The sequence below is a fragment of the Haliotis asinina genome, chromosome 15 (assembly GCF_037392515.1).
Source record: "Haliotis asinina isolate JCU_RB_2024 chromosome 15, JCU_Hal_asi_v2, whole genome shotgun sequence".
Lineage (NCBI taxonomy): Eukaryota > Metazoa > Mollusca > Gastropoda > Lepetellida > Haliotidae > Haliotis > Haliotis asinina.
The window spans coordinates 11,387,275-11,406,809 of NC_090294.1; the positions used below are offsets into that span (position 1 = coordinate 11,387,275).

The 19,535-nt window shown below is 37.6% G+C and overlaps 1 protein-coding gene across 15 annotated transcripts in view; it reads left to right on the top strand.

The window, feature by feature from the left end:
• The first annotated feature begins 256 nt into the window (after nt 1–256).
• LOC137265902 (protein hu-li tai shao-like) overlaps nt 257–19,535 on the top strand; it is a 53,827-nt gene continuing 34,548 nt past the window's right edge. For 12 of the 15 annotated variants that reach the window (XM_067801367.1, XM_067801369.1, XM_067801371.1 and 9 more), the window contains exon 1: nt 285–387. The gene's annotated coding sequence lies outside the window, so the exon portion shown is untranslated. Of the gene's footprint in view, nt 388–19,535 lie in introns of all 15 variants that reach the window. The other 3 variants (XM_067801370.1, XM_067801366.1, XM_067801365.1) reach the window with 3 other exon arrangements.

The window sequence follows — 19,535 nt, forward strand, 5'->3', positions numbered from 1 at the left end:
CACCTGTGCGATAGCTCATTATTGTATGCGAGTTTGATGTCACCGCCTAGACAGTCCACTTCCGGTGTTTATCCTCCCTCGGTAAGAAGGCGTCTTACAATATTAGTAATCTAACCAAGGCTGTGGTCTATCTTGTGTTTGCATACACAGTGTATATACTGTGTTAGAGGTTATTCCATAGATTTAGAATAGACTAAATTGCCAAACATAATGTTAACCTGAATCACGTGTATTATACGACGCACGCGTTTTACTGATGGAACAGCCGCCGTGGTTATTTCTGTACGCTTATCCCTGTGTATTTGCATATTAGGAAGCCTGGTTTGTGGATCTGGGTCATACGGCGGCGCTTTTACTGCCCAAGGATTTTCGTTGTTTGATTTTCAGGTAAGACATATATTGCCGAGTAATATCTGTGCGTTTGTGATCGGAAAAGAAAGCTTGTGGATGCTTGGAAAAGAGTGATTGCAGTCCTGCACATATATCGCGTGAAGCCAACACATTTGCAAGTGTACTCGGGACCGGTATTTCAGAACCTTGCGAAGCTAATTGCAATAGCGTAAGAGTTATGAAATGCAGAGTTACTGTTGTATCATATAATAATGAAACATGAAAACGTATCATATCTGTTGATTTGAAGGACTGAGTACAGCTATGTGTAAAATGTTCTGAGCATGAAGTAAGCCGCCATTTTGGATAGTGAAGCATATGAGTCGGCCATTGGCAGTAGCCTTCGTTCAGGTGTGTCGGAGTACAAAATATTCCTTCTCACTTGCGGAGATCAACGCCTAGCATCACCACACAACTACAGCTGAATGTGTGAATAATGTCTGTTTCAGCAAATGTTGTTGTTAGGGTCAGGTGTTTGTAGATGAAGGCTGACGCCGGCCGGTGCATCCATCATCGGTTCACCTTGTAACCTGCCTGGATTATTCACTGTTGCGCTTCTTTCAATTCAATGTGATTGTTTGAATAGTGTGTTATCTGTATTCCTATACTCGATGTTCGCATTTATTACCGTACAAAATTCTATGCAATGTGTTCCATTTTGTATTTTACCCCTGTGTGCACATGGCTTATTCACATGGTTGAACATGATGAGTAACATGAATCATATCGTGATTCACTTTGATCGTATCATTGTTTGATCTTTGATCACTACACATAGACTATGTGCACCAGTCAGAGGTGTAACATACAATGATTCAGATTAAGGGATCAGATTGTGCTAAATATTCATTAATATATTAACTGTTTTCTAAATTGTCTTCTGTTATTAATTTTTGAAGTTCTAAATCCCTGGTTGATATTTAGTTACCTTTCGTATGTCCGAATCATGAACCAACTATTAGATAAGTCCACATAAAACAGTGAAGGAGAATGTCAGCCCATGTGTCTAGTATTAGTAACGGTAGTATGCTGGTTAATGTTTTATCTAATCTTGTTAATTCTGCAGTAAATTTTGATATGGCTGAGGTCAGTGTGAACATCTGACATATGCTTGGTCATGCCCGCTGGCGTCTGGGGATGTCTGATTCAAGCGGGGCTTCATGGAAAGCAAATCAATGAATGGGGACTGTCTTGTCATGACCAATTGTGGGTGGGAGGTATTGTTGTTTGAGGTCGGCTGAGGTCAAGGAACAGCATGTTTAGTTCACCTGTTGTTTCAGGCAAATACCTGAACATCCTGAAACCAGTGAACATGTTTTGGTTTTGTAATGATGAAAATTCACTGAATTTAGTAATTTGAATGAAATCTTTCAGATTAAGCACAAGAGGACATTTAATATGTATGCTGATTTCTGGTACCTGGAAAACCTATTCACAATACACTGGATCATTTTCAGTATAAAAAGGTGTAAAACCTTTTGTGAACAATAATATTTTGTGCATCCTGTGATTTAAAATTTGTTCCCCACAATGCCTTGCTTTTGAGGAAAAAAATTCCTTAGATTAATAATATACTGCAAGGTACAAAATCATCAGCTTGTGATACTATAGATTGTCTGTTCTTTTCCTGTTTCTTAGCCAGCATACTCTTTCTTTACAGTAAAGGTAATTAATGGTTTGATACAGTTTTCAGAGTCTAATTATTTCTTGAATATATTGATCTTGCCATTATACCTACCACACAGTAATACTAAAAACACTTTTGAGTAATTAAGAAAGTGAATACATGTTAATTGCAACAGGTCAGTACAAATAAATTTTCTAATTGTTACCATGGTGGTAGTTCAACAGTAGTCTGGGACTTTCTTCTAAAGCATATCCTGCAGATCACGTCCCACACCCTGTAATTAATTTCAGGATATGTGGTAATGTGTTGCCGAGTTCAAGTGCGGTTGATTCATACAGGCTGTACACAGCAATTACAAGTCATAACACTCTGTTGCACCATCAATAAGCTACACAAATATGCTTGGGTCATTCAAGTCACTGTAGACAAATGGCAGCCAGCCAGTGAAGAGGTTTGGGCATTATTGCAAGATCAGCAATAAATGTTGGCTTCAGCCTATTGATAATCAATAGTTAGGTTCTGTTGTGTCAGTCTGAAATCCTGATTGAAAGAGCATGTTCTCAACGCATTTACCATCATGTTTGTGGACCATCATGAATGTATGCATCCTAATTTAAAGTTCATTAGAATTCAATGAGCGGGATACTTAACAAGAAACAATTGTAGTTTTGACCGGGATGCAACATAGGTACTTGTTTTTTAGTATTATTCCTGTTATTTGTGAGACAGGCTGTCAATACGCCCAACTTTGTTATATGTAGACTTCTTCTTCTTGTTTGTGACTGAATGCTAGGCAATATGTTTATATAACATAAATTGTATTCATGTTAGTAATTTGCAAATGTCAAAGGGGTCAGTATGTGAAATCTAATGTATTGAGCAGGCTATGTTCACAATTGTCAACTTACAATACCTGTAAATACTACATCACACTGTTGCTTTTATTGTTGAGGAGACATATGCTTTTTCATATATAGTGACAGACAAACAGGAAAAAGGAACAGGTAGTACATATAACTAAGCGAATTTACAAAGTACTATTTTTGTATTTACTAAAAAACATTTCTTCATCAATGACTTGTGTTTGGTGACATGCTTCATATTGTTCATGTTTCCAGACATCCAAGTATGACAAGAATGTGTTATTGATTTGTTCTTGGTTGATAATTTCTTTCACTTACAGTAATTCCCAATATGTGACAAAACATTGAATTGCATCACATTGTGATGAGACCTGTATTCATTGATTTCCTTGACAAACAAAATGTAATACTACACAGCTGTTTGGAGAGGGACTGAGTGCATTTCCTGTGTATGATCACTGTATGCAGCCTGTGACAACTTTGTCAGTATATGCCATTGTATATGCCCTGTAGCTATCTACAGTCAGTGTTTTCGTTCAGATATCAGGTGTGGCTAGGGAATCAGCTCCAGCAGCATATTCTCCAGGATATCAGCAGCATATTCTCTGGGATATCAGCAGCATATTCTCTGGGATATGTTCTCAATGGTGATATTGGCATCCACTGATGGATTGTCTTTCGGTGGAGGTTTCCTCTTTCAGCTGCCAGTGTAAACTGATCGGTCCTGGCTGTGAATGATAATCCCAACAGAATAGTTCTCAGGAAAGTAGTTTCTTGTTAGCTGTAGCTACTCCCAGCAGGGTGTAGTCATTTATCTACATGGCCTGACCTTGATAGTATTACGGATATGACAGCCCCAGCTACAGACTGGAGTTATGGAGTGAAGCATGTGTCTGTCCAAATGCTCTTCCTAAATTGGCCTAAGGTGGGTAGGAAGGCCCTGCTGAAATTCTGGGTTTCATTCCTCTCATGGTTCACTGGGGACAATACATCAGTGTTATGCAAAGCTAGTTCCTGTTAGTCCTCGTTTTATGTAGAAACTGATTATGTAAAACTGATTTTATGACCTATCGGAAAGTGTTACTGATCCTCAGAGCTTTTGATCAATCCTGTTGGTCAATCCTGTTATTCTGGCCATAGAGGAAACTGACTTGTTTGTTGATAACAACAAACAGGATACTTGCCAATAATTAAACATGTCACTCGCCAAAGCATCTTGATGTGTGGACTGGTTGCTTTGGTACCATTGTGAGATGTGCCAGTGCTTGATATTATAAGTCAGTGGTCTATACATCATGGTGTATATGAGAAATCATCAATCCTCCCCTTAGATTTTTTATGCTCTCATAGCCCTAAAATAGTTGTAAGTGCCATACATTAACATAATTTTATGAATATGTTAGAGCTTGGGGAGCTTTAAAAAAACGAGGCCCTGATCTGCATTCTATTGTTGCCAGATTTTTTTTATTTCTGATCCTGACATCCACAACCAACTTCAGAAGGTGTAAGGTTGTCAGAGACCTGATTGCCTCCTGACATTTCTCTCAATATCTTACATCCTGTTATCATGCCCATTACAGCATATTATCTGCTATCAGGACACACAGCAATACTGTGGCCAGGTCCCATCAAACTCTCCTGCTATGGCGTCCTTAGACTTGCTTATACGCGTACTGTTACAACAAAACTTTTCAATTAATGACAAGTGTCAGTGTGTGTTGGTAAGGGAGTTTTGTACTCATGGTTTAAGGCAGGGAGAATATGTTCAACTTTCACTGGACCATTTGCATTTAACAAGGTTATTATCTTGCTGAAAGTGATTTATGATGTCATGTCCGCTTGAGTCCTGCTCAGTGTTTACCAGCAGGAAAGTGTCACCTGTCATCCTTAGGACTTCGTTTATTAGAACGATAGTGGCTGTGAACAGTGCATTTGGTAATCCTTGTGCCCAGTCATTGGCATCTACCAGTTAGTACTTTGCCTTGTGTAGACTATTGGTTGCTACATCAAAGGAAAATTTACTGGACTTGTCAGTTCAGACCATAGACTCAAATCAAAGACTGTGCCCCATGGGTGTGATATGTGGATGTGCACATATTCTTCATTTGGAAGACGGATCCTTTTGTTAATGCAACAAAAAATGCTCACTGTCTTCACTTTTCCTTGCACAAATTTTGCAATCACTGAAGGCAGCGGAGATGTATTTTTTAATGTTTTTTTCCTGTTTGTGTGGAATATCATTTTACATCAGTACAGCTAAAATATGAAATATATTTGTTTGGAAGGTCAGTAGAGAGCTGAGCTGTAACAATATGTGAACTTCAAACTTCTCAGAGTAGTCTTGCCATGATGATTTTCTTCAAACAATTTTCAGTTGGCTCAAAAATAGTCTCGTATGAATAAATATAGATAGTCTATTTTTATAATGTTACATCTATAATGGGCTGTGTTACACATAACAGTAGTGCTGCATGCATTACAGTAAGCACTCATAACAATCATACTGATGCTGTAGCCTTAGGTAAGATCACACATTTTGCAAGTGTTATCAAGATGTTTCTCAATGTTACCTCATGGTATGCTTGTTATCAGCTCCCAGTATAATCTCTGCCCCAGGCAGTGGACATTCCAGACTGGCCTGGTCAGCCACACCCAAGGTAACTGGACTGCAGATGGCTGAGGCTAATGCCGTTATGTAATGGTTAGTGAAATTTACTGGTCCACATCCCTTGATCCACCTTGGTTGAGGCCTCTCTGGCTGCTACATTTGTTCCGGACAAAACAGGATAAGGTTTCACAAAATGCTCCAGCTGGTTCAAGCCTGAAAGCATTCCTGATTTTCACTAGATTGACCTCTCATGCTTTGAGGTGCTTCACAGCAGTGTCTCAGGTCTACCATCAATTGAATTTTTTTAATATATCAGATACTAAATAAGCAGGTTTGTTGAGGTGATGATACTTCAAAATGATTAAAGAAACATGACGTAAGGAAATAAACAACATTATGTTGTTTATTGGTGTCAGTGTGAATAGTGTGAATGTATGATATTAAGTCTGCATGATAGTACTTCAAAGGTAATAATATAAAGGAAGCATTATTATCATAAGCATCAAGCCTTGTTTTTTAAAAAAATGACAAAAGTATATAACAATATGAAGAATGTGATCAGTCATAAGTTGGCTGTGCACTGTTCAGAAACGGTTTGCTGCAATCAGAAAGGTTGGGTCTGTTAAACCAAGTTGTTTCTATTGGATTAATGCAAGATAAGCAAGGTAAGTAGAAGCTTGGTCTTAATGCCAGATGATTATCTCATGAACTTTGCATTCACCCTTTGGTTAGTCAGGTAAGCTAATTGAATATATTGGCCATGTAGTCAGTTTGTGAACTTCAGATAAACGTTAAGAAAATAAATTTCTCATGAAAGAGTGTTGTGGAACTCATTGTTGAAAGAATGAATGTGATAGGTGAAAGATTGAACTCTATAGGAGTAGCAGCAGTGTTTCAAGTTTTGGGGGTTACAGAACCTTCTGTTTTGAGGTACCTCAATTTAAACTTTTGGGGCGTGACCAGGGTAGTGAAAAGAATCCACATATTGACAGCCTGGGCCTGTGGTTAGTCATGTGATTTATTGTTAAATGATAAATATTCTCCTTAACAGTTACACTGCAGGTCACTAGTGTTTGTTATGTCTGTGCACATATTCATTCTGACTTTTACTTGTTTGAATAAAGATCCAGTGTGCCAACTTTGACCAAATCATTTTTAATGTGAATACCTTTTGCCCAAACTGTTGTGAAACAGTTCCCAAGCTGATAATTTATATTCTACTCTTAAAATCTACAGGGTGTATCTGGATAGGATTATTAGCTCGTGGTTTGGTTACCTTGCAAGAAAGTCTAGTCTGATATTTGTTTTTAAGCTCTGTCATTTATAAACTTCTTTTCCCGCTGTGTTTAAGCAGCGTAAATCATGTATGTTGCAATTCTGCGAGGAAAGAAATTGATTTTCTTTATACATACATATTTGGAGAAATGTTTTGAGACAAGTTAGCAGCTGTAGTTCTGGTAAACGATTTGATTCAATTTGTGAAGCAAGTAAGGATTTGTGTGATCACTAGTGATTATTGTGCTTGTTCATGAGACTGAAGATGACATTGTCATCACATTGTGAACACATGACATGAACACAATTTACAAAGCCAGGCATGCAGCCACTGTTATGATCTTCTTTTGCAGCTAAAAGCTGCATTAAATGTTATCATTGACCATCCGTGAAATGGCACCCCCTTTTGTCTTGAGGGTTAATTAGCTACTGTTTCAGGTCCGACTATTTAGGTCAGTGTTTCACTCCATGGTTACATAGACATTGATCTGAACTTGAATTGTCCACAACCTTGGTACTTTACCATTATCCTAAAATAGCAAGAAATCAATACATGAAGCATAGACGTGGTAGCCATGTGACTCACCAAGTACATGTGCAGGAATATGTCATGCGACTTCCATGCATAATGCTCTTAGTTGTCTCACAATCCATCAGGTGGCTTGTTAGTAGCATAAATCTGTCTATTGAATGTGTTGGATTTACAATGAGTTGATACAGTTTCTTGTCTAACACCATTTTCAATTTGAATGTCAGAAATATTGCATCACTAGTGACATCTATCATCATAATTTAATAACCGGATATTAGATCTGTCAGGTTGTTGGTCAGAAAATTCACTTATAAATGGCTGTGGAAAATATGGTGAAATGTAATTCAAAGGGTTTCCATTTAGTGCTACGTTCCTCCAGGTTAATAATACTGTGTAAAGACAACAGTTATGATCTAATGCTTTGTAAAACCACGAGGGAGGCAGCCTCTGACCAATCAGCCTCCTAGGGTGTGAGAGGCTGAGAGGGAGACTTGAGACATGGGGAGGCAGAAGTGCATCTGTGCATATTGATTGGTGACCTGGGTTGTAATTGATTATGCTGTGCTGGCTGGAATGTGTGTATTGTGCAGTGGTATCTGAGAGTTCGGGCTGTCTGTGTGGAGTGCTGGTGACTCACTCTCACTGTCCTACGCCTTGTCATAGGTACCACACCACCCTGTGCCGTTCACTGGAATCTTCACATGGACGTGCTCTAACACTGCACTAAACTATAGGACATTACCTTTGGATAACGCTGGACTTATAAACCACATGCATAGTTTGTGACAAAACTGGTTTGTATTTAATTCAAAAGTTCAAAATCTAATTCAGTGACTGTTACTGTGTTTATTTTCATTTCATTTTTGTTTAAGGGAGTGGTCAAGTTCTGAAAGTTCTGTAAGAGGCTGGTGGTTATCCTGAACATATGGAAGGTCAGCTACAGCTAGCCTTTGGCAGACTTGTCAGAATCAACCTCTCAAAGATAATTAACCCATATCTTGCTTTGCAGATATTTCCTTAACAAGGGATAGTGTTGGTTATAGATTGATTATCTTTGATCGATGTAGTTATCAGTTAGGATATTGTTCCAGAATAACAAGATTTGGCAGTGTATGAAGCATCTGGAGTTAGGCATATGGGAATGATGGCTTTATTGTTGATGAAACAGGATACTGCTATGGAGGAAATGTGCATAGTGGTTTTATTAAGGAAACAATGAAGCTGCTATAGTGTAGGAAATGTTCGTATTAGAGAGTTGGCTGAACTTGTATTGCAGATGTTTCGTGGAATTTGTTTTCAAAACGGGAAATGCTTGTCGGTCACATTGTGCAAAATGTCTTCCACTGATATCAGCTATACGTGAATCAGATTGTTTTATCGGTTTTGGGTGATAGTGTCTATCTAGGAGTGTAATGATTGCTGTGCTGCTGATGTATTTGAGATTTCTTTGTTGAGTTATGTCAGCTATGTAGGCTTGGGCTGATTATCTTTATCATTGTTTCGCATACATGACTGGAGGTACTGGCTGATAGAGTTAAATATCAGCTCTTATTCTACATTCTACATCTAGTATATTTGTTCATATCAAGTGATCTAGTTTTGTAATTATATGTAAGATGACATTCCTATAGGAACATCAAGCCTGAGATTATCACTCAAGATGAGGTCAAGTGTGAAAATAATATATTTGAATAAGCAGTGTGAGAGTTTGAAGTAGTTCACAATTCTACAGGCTTCAGTACGCAGTACTCCTAAAATTCAGTGAGTCGAGTAATGTATTACACTTGCAACTACTAGTACGATGAGCACAGCTAACTAATTTTATTAAAGTTTAATTACCGAGACAAACAAGTGTTTTCTAACGATTGTGAATCTTAGCTGATTTTGATATTCAACTACTTGGCTACCCCACTACCAACAGTAAGCCTTAAATAGGAATAGTCATTTTAAACTAAAGGTTCCATCATCAGTAAATGTGTATTATTTCACTGTATCAGTTCTTGAGCCAGACAAGCTCAATACACCACACTAAAAATTATGCAATGGCACTTTTTTCAATGCTAGAATACCCATTGATGCAACATTTAATATACCACAGGTAATCCACAGGTCTTCTGTAGCATGGTTAGCGTGAATGGCAAATGTCTCAACTGCATTGGCACACATGTCAGTGGTTAAGGTGCCAAGTGGCAACACTCAAAATAATCTGAAGCTCTGCTGTACATGTCTTAAATCTGTTCTGAATTGTCTTCAGGCAATCTGAAACAGTTGTGGTCATATCTTGTCAGTAAGACTTATGCATGGTGAAATTGATACAGATGACTGTTTTAAACTGATATATATTGATATATAACTGATATGGCAATATATGTCAGAGACAGTAATACCTTGTGACAGGTTAAGCTGACCAGCACCATTTGTGGATTGACAGCAGTTAATTTATCTCTACACCAATAAAGGTGAATTGTTACCTCTGAAGGGCTTGGATGTTTATCTTGACACTGGAAAGACATTATCAGTTGTTATAAGTAGATCCTGGACATTAATCTGTTAATGGAGTACAGAGACCTGATGTTTGTTGTACACTTGATAGTACTCTGACTCATTGGGCGACAGCCTCAACGTGTCAGGGAGGGCAAGGTGGCCTGGTGATCTAATGCTGCGATTCACTATGCAAAACATGGTCCACGTATATGACCTGCATTTCTTCTGGTCCTCCTTGCACAGTAGATACACACCTTGATAGGAGTCAGATACTGTTTAAAGCAGTAGTGAATTCGTTGTCATACCAGTGACATGATGTCTGAGTTGGATGATCCTCTGTGAGCTGAAAATATGTGATGCATACGTGGCATTTTGCGAATCAGAATGTGAAACTATGCATTCATTTATCATTTGCTGAGGGTGTAATTTTGTCAAAGCACAGAAAGTCTTACTTAGGTACTAGCAGCCTTTAGAGGTTAAATCAACTGAAATTATGGCAGACTATCAAGAAAAAGAAAACATGGGCATTTCAAATTGTCTGAAGCTGACACTACTTGATAATTCATAATTTTGTCCTTAGGGTACATTAGAATATTTATCATACACCCAGGTTTGTGATTCTTACTTTAATAGTACCAGTAGGTGTAACAGAATAGAAATATCCTTCCATTTTGGTCAGAGGTCACCTTATTTCCATTAAATTACCCTGTGACTACATCTTAAATTGCAAGTTCCATTGTACACTGTATGAATGAAACTACATTTAGAAGATGACAACTAACTTGATGAACTTAATGCCAAATGTTGATATGTGATATGAAGTCCTTAAATTTACAAGGTCCTCCATCACTGCTACCTTGTTGCTGGAGGTTACATGAGAGTTAGATGGAGCATGACACATAACTTACAATAGCTGCAGCCTTGGGCATGAAGGCAGGTGTGATCTAACAGTACAAGGAGTGACTCTATGGTGTAACTCTCTGCCACAGTTCTCTCGGCTCCATAGATCAGGGTATAGACTGCAGACAGGATAAAACCTTAATGCCTATCTTCAAATTTAAGACTTCACATAGATTTCCTGGCTTTATTGTAAGTGTCATCATCTTCCATAAGCAGTAATTAATATCTAAATGAAAATTGAAACAAAAGTATGAAAATTGAAACTAATGGGAAAATATGGTTCTTAGTGTACACAGACTGGACACAGTCGGAAATATTGAGTATTGTCCATAACAGAATAAGAAGTATTGTTAGTTTTCCTCACCAACTGGACATGTTAGTGAATAAAAAGAATTGTTGGTTGAAGTGTGAAAAAGGAAGTATGAAACATTCATAGTTTTCCTCACTGGTGGTTGACAAAATCAAGTTGCACTCTGGTCTCATAAATATACTGAAGTTAAAAACAGATGAATGAGCTAGTTTGAATAAATACCATGTCTGGCGACCTTTCATAAGTATATATTAATTAATGATGTATTGCTGTAAAGAGCAACATGAACATGTACACATAGTCTTCACGTACCTTCTGTGTGTTGTCAAGCCCAAGAAAGCATGAAAACTTTTGCAACCCTATTACTAGTAATATCATTGGTACATGGAGCTTATGATGTATTGTGTGTTTTCTAAGATCATTGTGAGGAAAAGTAAAGGCTTTGACATGCACTTAGTGCATGCACACATAATTATGAGGTAGCACTTTTCAATATCAGGATGTGCAGGTGCATTTTTTTATAAAGTTAAATTGAGCCCTGATAAGAAATAATGAGCGTTGTCAATGGTCAAGTTGTCCACACAAAAAACAAACCTGAAAAATAAGTGCTGAGTAATGTGATGTATAACAGTAATAATCATCAATACTGTTGTATCTCTTTTTTTAGCACAAATGAATACACCTTCAGAGTGTGTTTAAGGTTTTGTCATTTTAGCGAACTGTTAAGTTTTTGATTTTTCATGAAAACTATTCAACCCTGGGTCTGTCAGATCTTGAAGAGATAGGATTATTTATCACTGGTAGGCCATTTAATTTCTTTGAGTGGCATTTTAGAAGTTGTGAAGCACAATACAGACCAAACTTTATGTATAGCAACTTCTTTTATTCTTGAGAGTGACATTTCAATACAGATTCTGGTATAATTCCTGCTTGACAACGGTACAGGAATCTATCAAAACGTCACATTCTCGAATAAAAGAAGTTGTTATCCCTAGCACTAGGTTGGTATAGCCTGTTTAGGTCTAGAAAAAGGACAAATGTCTGTTTTAGGTTGTTAAAAATGAAAGTAGATTCATGTAACATCGCTGACCTCAGTGTCTGTCCATAAGAATGCTGTACAACAATCTGCCCCTGTGGCCTGGCATGTCATCACAGATGGGGGTCTCCTGGAATGGACTGGTGTCTCCAGTTCTGGCATGTAAAGCATGTAGGATTCGCATTGTTACTACCAGCCACCTGGGACCATCTAGCCCTGCTGTATTAATCACCTTCTGTGTTTGATGACAGCAGTTCATCATCATCATAGATTTATAGTCACTATATGATTTCTGCTATTTATGTGAGAACATAGGTATGGTAACCTGACCCTTCTGTTTTCTCTCAGTATTCAGAATTGTTGCAGTGGATATGTTTTGATGAACAGTAGTTCTTGAAACAGAATGTACTCTGTAAGAGACTCAGATATATAGCAACATAGCTTGTCAAGGCTTCATTGATTTGTGTTCTTTGAACTTTTATTGTGAAAGATGGTGTTTGGTAATATAAACTGAAGACACAGGTGATTTCTCTGAATAAGAGTGCTACATTCTTGAGTGATTTTGTATTGTGTATGCATGTTTGTTTTGCCAAGATGTTCTTTGTGTCATAGTGGTGGGCTTGTAGCATAGATAGTTTGATTTAATGTATGATTGAAGTGTTCCCTTGTCATGCTGAGGAACTTTGTTCAAATCCCACCATAGATATGGCAATGTGTGGGTCTAATGCTTGTATTTTTTATATTAGAAGTTGGTCAGAACTATATGTTATGATGCACTCATCATTATGCATGACAAAAGCCAACAGAAAAACACACAATTTGCAAAATAGTTCCTCTTGAGTTCTTTATATAGAACAGACTATAGCCTTCACCTAACAGCAAGACAGAACATTCTTCCCATTACCATCATTCCATTATCTGATAGCCTTACCCACAGGAGAGCTGGGATCACTGACAGCAGGCAGACTCAGGCAGGGGAGCAGGGTCAGGATGTAGCCAGTAGTAAGTGGGGAGGACCTTAGTCTGAGCATTCAGTTCAACATGATGCAGTTTGGACTATTCAGAAGCTTATTAGACTGGATGGTTATGGAGCTTGGAAGAGTCTAGGTCAGATGTTGTGGGTCACCAGTTACATTGGAGACTGCAAGTACTGATCTCATTTCCTACATTCTGACATCATCCATCTTGTCAGTACCTTAGGCACTCATTATTTTGTTGTTGTGTTTGTAAAATGTTACTGAAGATTTTCTTTAGTTGCCAGAAAGGTGGCCCATTTTAAAGAACGACTTGTCCATCTGTTATGCAGGAGGGAAGTGCAGGCAAATTTATGAGCCTTGGCTTCAAGGTGGCTTGATTGCAAAATGTGCAAGGATTTTCATTATGTTCACTTTACTCATTATGTAAATTACCTGAAACATGCTGAACATTCCAGACGGTGGTATCTTCCTTGAAAATGTCTACAGCAAACGTTTAATTATGAGGAAAACTTCATGGAAGCCTCTAAAAGCCATTAATTAGCGGGACTGTCGGATGTCACAAGTGCTTTCCCGGTCCTGTCTCCTTGTATGCACTTACAGCTGTAATTTGTCTACTGAGCTGCAGAGGCAAATTATTGGATGCCTGCAGTCTCACTGTCATCTGACCCGTGAAGGTCCCGGGGTAGAATAGGCCTTCAGCAACCCATGCTTGCCATAAAAGGTGACTAGGCTTGTCGTAAGAGGCGACTAACAGGATCGGGTGGTCAGACTAGCTGACTTGGTTGACACATGTCATCGGTTCCCCATTGCGCAGATCGATGCTCATGTTGTTGATCACTGGATTGTCTGGTTCAGACTCGATTATTTACAGACCGTCGCCATATAGCTGGAATATTGCTAAGTGCGACGTAAAACTAAACTCACTCACTCACTCACTCACTCACTGTCATCTCTGAAAGTCCATTTGCTCATGTATTCCTCATACTAAAGACTATGTTTGAGGAAGCCATACTACAAGACTATGTTTGAGGAAGCTTCCTTTCTCTAGTTTCAGTGACATGATAAGAAAAATGTTGGTCCAGACTCTATCAGGCTAAGTTTGTGTTTTGTTGTTTTTTCCTTTTTTCTCTGTGTGAGCGTGTGTGCATGTGTTTGCGTATGTGTTCGCGTATGTGTGCATGAGGGAGAGGGAAAGAGAGAGACTAACATTTATACTGTTACTTGAGCAAAGACGTATTTTTCTGATATATTGATTCTCTGTGGCATATATCATTCAGGCACAGTGGTGACTCTAGTCAAGTATTTCTCAAATAATGAACTTCATAAAAAATGTGTTTCATATGACCTTCATTAGTGCTTAGTTTATGATCCTCAATGTGCTGACAGGTAACATGTTGTTTCCATTTTTCAAGTATTTGGTAACATGAGAAGATGTGTTTGTGCCCATAGTAATCTATTGTGTTTCTGCTTATAACAGTCCCATTGCTCTGGAAGATGAGGGAAGTCTTGTCTCACAAACTGCATCAAATAAATCAGTTGCACTTTGTTCCCTTGAATGAATCATGATGGGACTATTCAAGTGTCGTAGCATTAAATCTAATTCCCATTTTCGAGCTATTAAGTGTCCTGATGTATACAACTTTGACTTGCGATGAGACACAAATGTCAAGTCTGAGTCTACAACTCCTGCAACAGAGGTAGAATGAGTCGAAAGTATCATTGATTCTATTCATTGAAATAATTAGCTTCAGCAACTTGAAAGACATCTTACTTAATTTCAACCCATAAAATGTCAAATGAACACTCTGTGCCTTGAAACAACCTTGTTTCCACTTTTTTTATAGTTTTGAGTATCGTCTACTTTGATTGAAGAGAAACTACTGGAGCTACTGGAGAAACCTGCCTTTCAAGCACACAAAAGAATTCATTTGTGCATCACATGCTTTTAGAAGTTGGATGTTCTATTTTAGTTCAGTTTAGAAAGCTTCAATTGCATCTCTGAAAACTTTCAGTTAACATTCTTTGATAGGTACATCTGAAAATGGCCTAATGCATGTATGAAAAATAAGTTTGTTTTATTGCAATGTAAAAGTAAAGAGTGACTTGATGCATCAGCATTTTTCAGTCATATGTTGTCAATGTAAGAGTAATAATATGAACATTATCAAACCAGATTTCCTGCTCTGTATGTTGCTGTCAGAATTAGAAATCTTTTCATCATTTAGGTGAAGGTTAATAATAAATATGTTTGCAATGACAAATATTTGAATTGCCTATTTGTTTTACATCCCACACTTATTGTTAATGTGACATTTTGTTTCTTTTTCATCTCGTACCATATTCAGAAATAATTTGCTGACTTTGCTGAAAGGAAAACAGACGAGCAAGCATTATTGTATTACAAATAAGTGTACATGGTTTGTATGCCATTCTCGCGATTGGATGGGATAATAATCTATTCCAATATTTGATATTGGCTTCCTGCAGATGAAATGACATTTTTTTATAGGTTTCACATAGTAAATGGAATATGTTACAAAAATAGCTTCAGTGTTCAATTCCAAAATGCTGAGCATTCTTAAGTATTAGATTGCCATTCATATGCCTGAACATGTTGGCACTGGAATAACATTTTCAAGCTTGCTAATTAATACAAATGGTCTAATGCATGTAGTTGTTGGTTGTGGGTGAAAGTTGATGAAAAAACACTAGTGATACCTCGGAGAATGTATTGAGGTGTGTAATTTGGTAGGATCTGCATCATGACAAGTTAATAGAGGCATTAATATAGTGCTTTATTTGCATGCCATGGCATGGTAAATATTGCAATGGCACATGTAAAATATTTTTAGTGTGCCCTGCTGGCACATAATTTTGAAAATGATACACATCATGATTGATTTCATGGAAAAAGTAATAAAACTGAGATGATTCAAAACTGAATTTGCATCTCGCCAAACTGTTTATTGGTTGCACCCTAAATCTCACAGCTTAATATGGGCGTGGCCATTTTTGAACACCATAGTGCTTAACAGGAAATCCCGTTTTACATGATAACAGTTTGTGGGTTAGTTTATGGGTCAGTTTGTGGGTCCAGGACAAATGAAGCTGAACTATTCTTGGAGTCATTGTGTTATCTTCCAGGTTTACATGTTTGGATATTTACCAATTTGTTAAACATTAAATTAAAATGATGTAGTAGTTGTGGTGCTTTGAGGCACACATAAATTACCTGGTGCCCAATGGCATGCTTTGAAAACTACATTCTATTAATGTAATTATGAAAAATATGTTGAATGAAGACATACACAGCTGATGTTACAGTTTGACATTATTTGGTGTGGACCACTGATTCCACACTGTACTGTGAAGGTTGGTTGTATGTGATGGTAGTCAGTGGAGAAGGTCTGTAAGCCTCTTCTCTGGTTGATGTACCAATACATTCCCTTCTCACCATGTTGTAAGATGATTATTGGCAGTCTTCCAACAGGGTCTTTACTTTAAACAGTTGTATATAGAATCTATATGGAAACACTAGTCACTGGGGTTAAGAAAAGAATATTGATGTTGCTTTTAACTTTATAGGTTGAAGATTGAAGGTTTTGCTTGTTCCTAGACAGTTAGGTTGGAGTACTTTCTTCTTGAAATCTAATCATGGTAATAGATCAGTACATGTTATTGGTAAAAGGGACAGTTGACTAGTCATTCTTGATTATCGGGTGTAATGAAAATGTTATATCTCCTTTTAGTGAATGCCATACACCCATTCTCTTCAATAGTAATCTTTCGAGCCTTAAGCAAATGGTCAAATGTCAGCCACGACTGAATTGAGGATACAGAAATCTGTCTTTCAAGCACTGAAAAGAATGATTATGATATTTATATATTGTATTTATTTATATTTATTGCATTGTATTTAGTTAGTTTTTGATGGCACAGCATAATGAGTGAGTGAATTTAGTGTTATATTTTTGTAATATATTGATCGACATCATGAGTGCACCAGGTACAGGCTTCACACATTGAAATCTCTCATAAAAGGTTGGAGATATAATGGGATGTTTGAGCTGTTGGGATTTACTCATGTATTTGGTAAATCGAACTTTATCCCTTCATGAATTTGATTAGTTGTTCATGATCACCCAACCCAAACATTCATGAATTTGCATGAGTTACGGAAAATGAAAAGTGTCCTGTCTTGGTACTCTGATGTCACAAACAATACCAGGAGACGTTTCTTTCTTGTGCCTATTTTGTCAAAATGTGGAACTGGTTTTACAATACCAGTTACGTAGGCATGAGATAACTTGTAGTGGTAAATTTGGCTGAAATGGATAGTCATGTTAACTGTCAGTGTGTTCCAAACAAGTATTTTGCAAATATTTTTTTATAAATAGTACATCAACTGCTCACTTGCTGTTGTATTCATTAATGATTATGTTGCATATCATATTTGCTTCATAGTAGATTCGTGGCAGCCCAGTATGATACAGAATCATGTAATACATATATTATTATTCATGTAAAATCTTTAATTCAAACTGCTCAAATACCAATCTATTACGGATATTGTTTTGTCTTGCCTTGTTAATTCTTATTTTATCATTTAGCCATCTAGCAGATGTACAGGTATTTGAAAACTATTGTTTTTTTCTTTGCCCACCTACAGTGAATTTTAGGAAAAAGATTTTGTGAATCAGCTAGTAATAAATACAAGACCATAGAGAGTTAAAAGTGTTCCACAGTGTTCCTTCCAGTGAGGTGGGATTTTAATCAGAAGTTTGGTTTCGAAAGCATGTTTCTGCACTTGGCATGCTGCAGCTTGGGTGAACTGTCTGGCTGATGTTGATCTGCCAGCACAAGCAGGCAATGAATTGGCAACAGATAGGAACAGGTCTAGCTGAATACACAGCATTCATTATCTTCACGGAAGTGGAACTTTTTCTGGTAGTAGTGATAGCAGATACTCCACAAAATACATGTGTGTCATGGCATTGGCCATAAGCTTACGTTCTAAGCAGAGTTGAGAGCAATAACAAGTTCTGATATTGGGTAATCTGTAGTGAAGAAATAATGCAGATGTTAAGATGGTGTGAATCACTGGTGTGAATTAATAAGGTGGGAATACATCTGTGGCAGCACAGATCAGGGACACAGGGCAATCAGTGACATCAGGAGGGCAAAATGTCTAGATGATTGCATCAGGGGTTTGTCACCACTTGACAGTCTTTATGAAAATGTGTGTCAGAACACTTGAAGAGCCATTGATTGTCTGAACCTGTTGTATGCTGCAGTCACCCGTGTTGAACTCATTGTCGGCTATATCACCCAGGCCTGTGGCATTAATCAACTCCCAAAACGGGTTACCACATAGTGTCTCAGTGTCTGAGAAGAAATAGATTGTTGCACTAGTCTCTTTAGACTTGCTCAGGCGTCCAGGTAAGAATTAGTAATGTAAATGATAATTTCTAATAAATGATAAATAACAGACTAGCGTCCTTTCACCCTCCGCTTAACTACTCGACTTACCCCTTCAAAGGATAGAATTATTGTACATCCATGGACTCAGCCTTCAGCACAGCCCCTTCTTCGGACAGAGTACAAACATCATAATACATTTGATGTGCACGTATAATAACATATACATATATGAATGAATGTCTTGTAATAGGAATTACATAAGAATAACAAATATGTTTACTATTTGGCTGAAATAGCACATACACAAGTGTGTGCTTATTGCATGAGGACACACAATCAGCTTGTATAATTTGTTTACCACCCTGTTCTCATTAGTTGATGTTGATGAGAATCTTGGGTGTTGGAGACCTTCTGGAGTCCTCATGGGAAAGCTCGTTTGCAGTGTAGGTAGAGGACTGACCTTTTATATAGTCGGTGTTATACTGAGTGCACCTGCCAAGCATGCCAAAATTTATTCATGATTAGTAAGAGTTCAGTGATAACCGTTGAAATTCATGTCAAGCAATAAGAATCCTCATGAATCCATACACTAAACTAATGAGAAAACTTTTCTTTTTCATATTGATAAGCTGTTGGTTTTAAAATGATTGAAGTCACTTTAGCATCCTTGTGCTTTCTTTAGCATTATTGCTAAGACTTTCATGGTTAATTTCCAGGAATGTCCTATAGGAAGTTCATTTGTAGTTGTCAGATATGACATGAAACAATTACTGTCATTGTTGTTCCCTGATGAACTCTTGTGGGTAGGAAGGTAATGAAACTATGCTTTTAGAATTACGATTGTGTTCACCAGGGATTGATTAGGGTCATGTCTCAAATACACTAACACCTTGTCTAGAGCATATTTGTTGTTGACCTGTGTTCTTACACCAGGTGCACCTGATGGATTAAGTGTCATCTTCATCAGTTTTAAAGAAACAGACCCAGTAATAGAAACAAACCTTTGTTATAGGACCAAAATACACACTTGCTGAGGGAATGCAATACCAGTGTAAACAGGAACAGGCTTCAAATCTACATTAGTCATTTTACAGGTAATTTGTTAGCCAAGG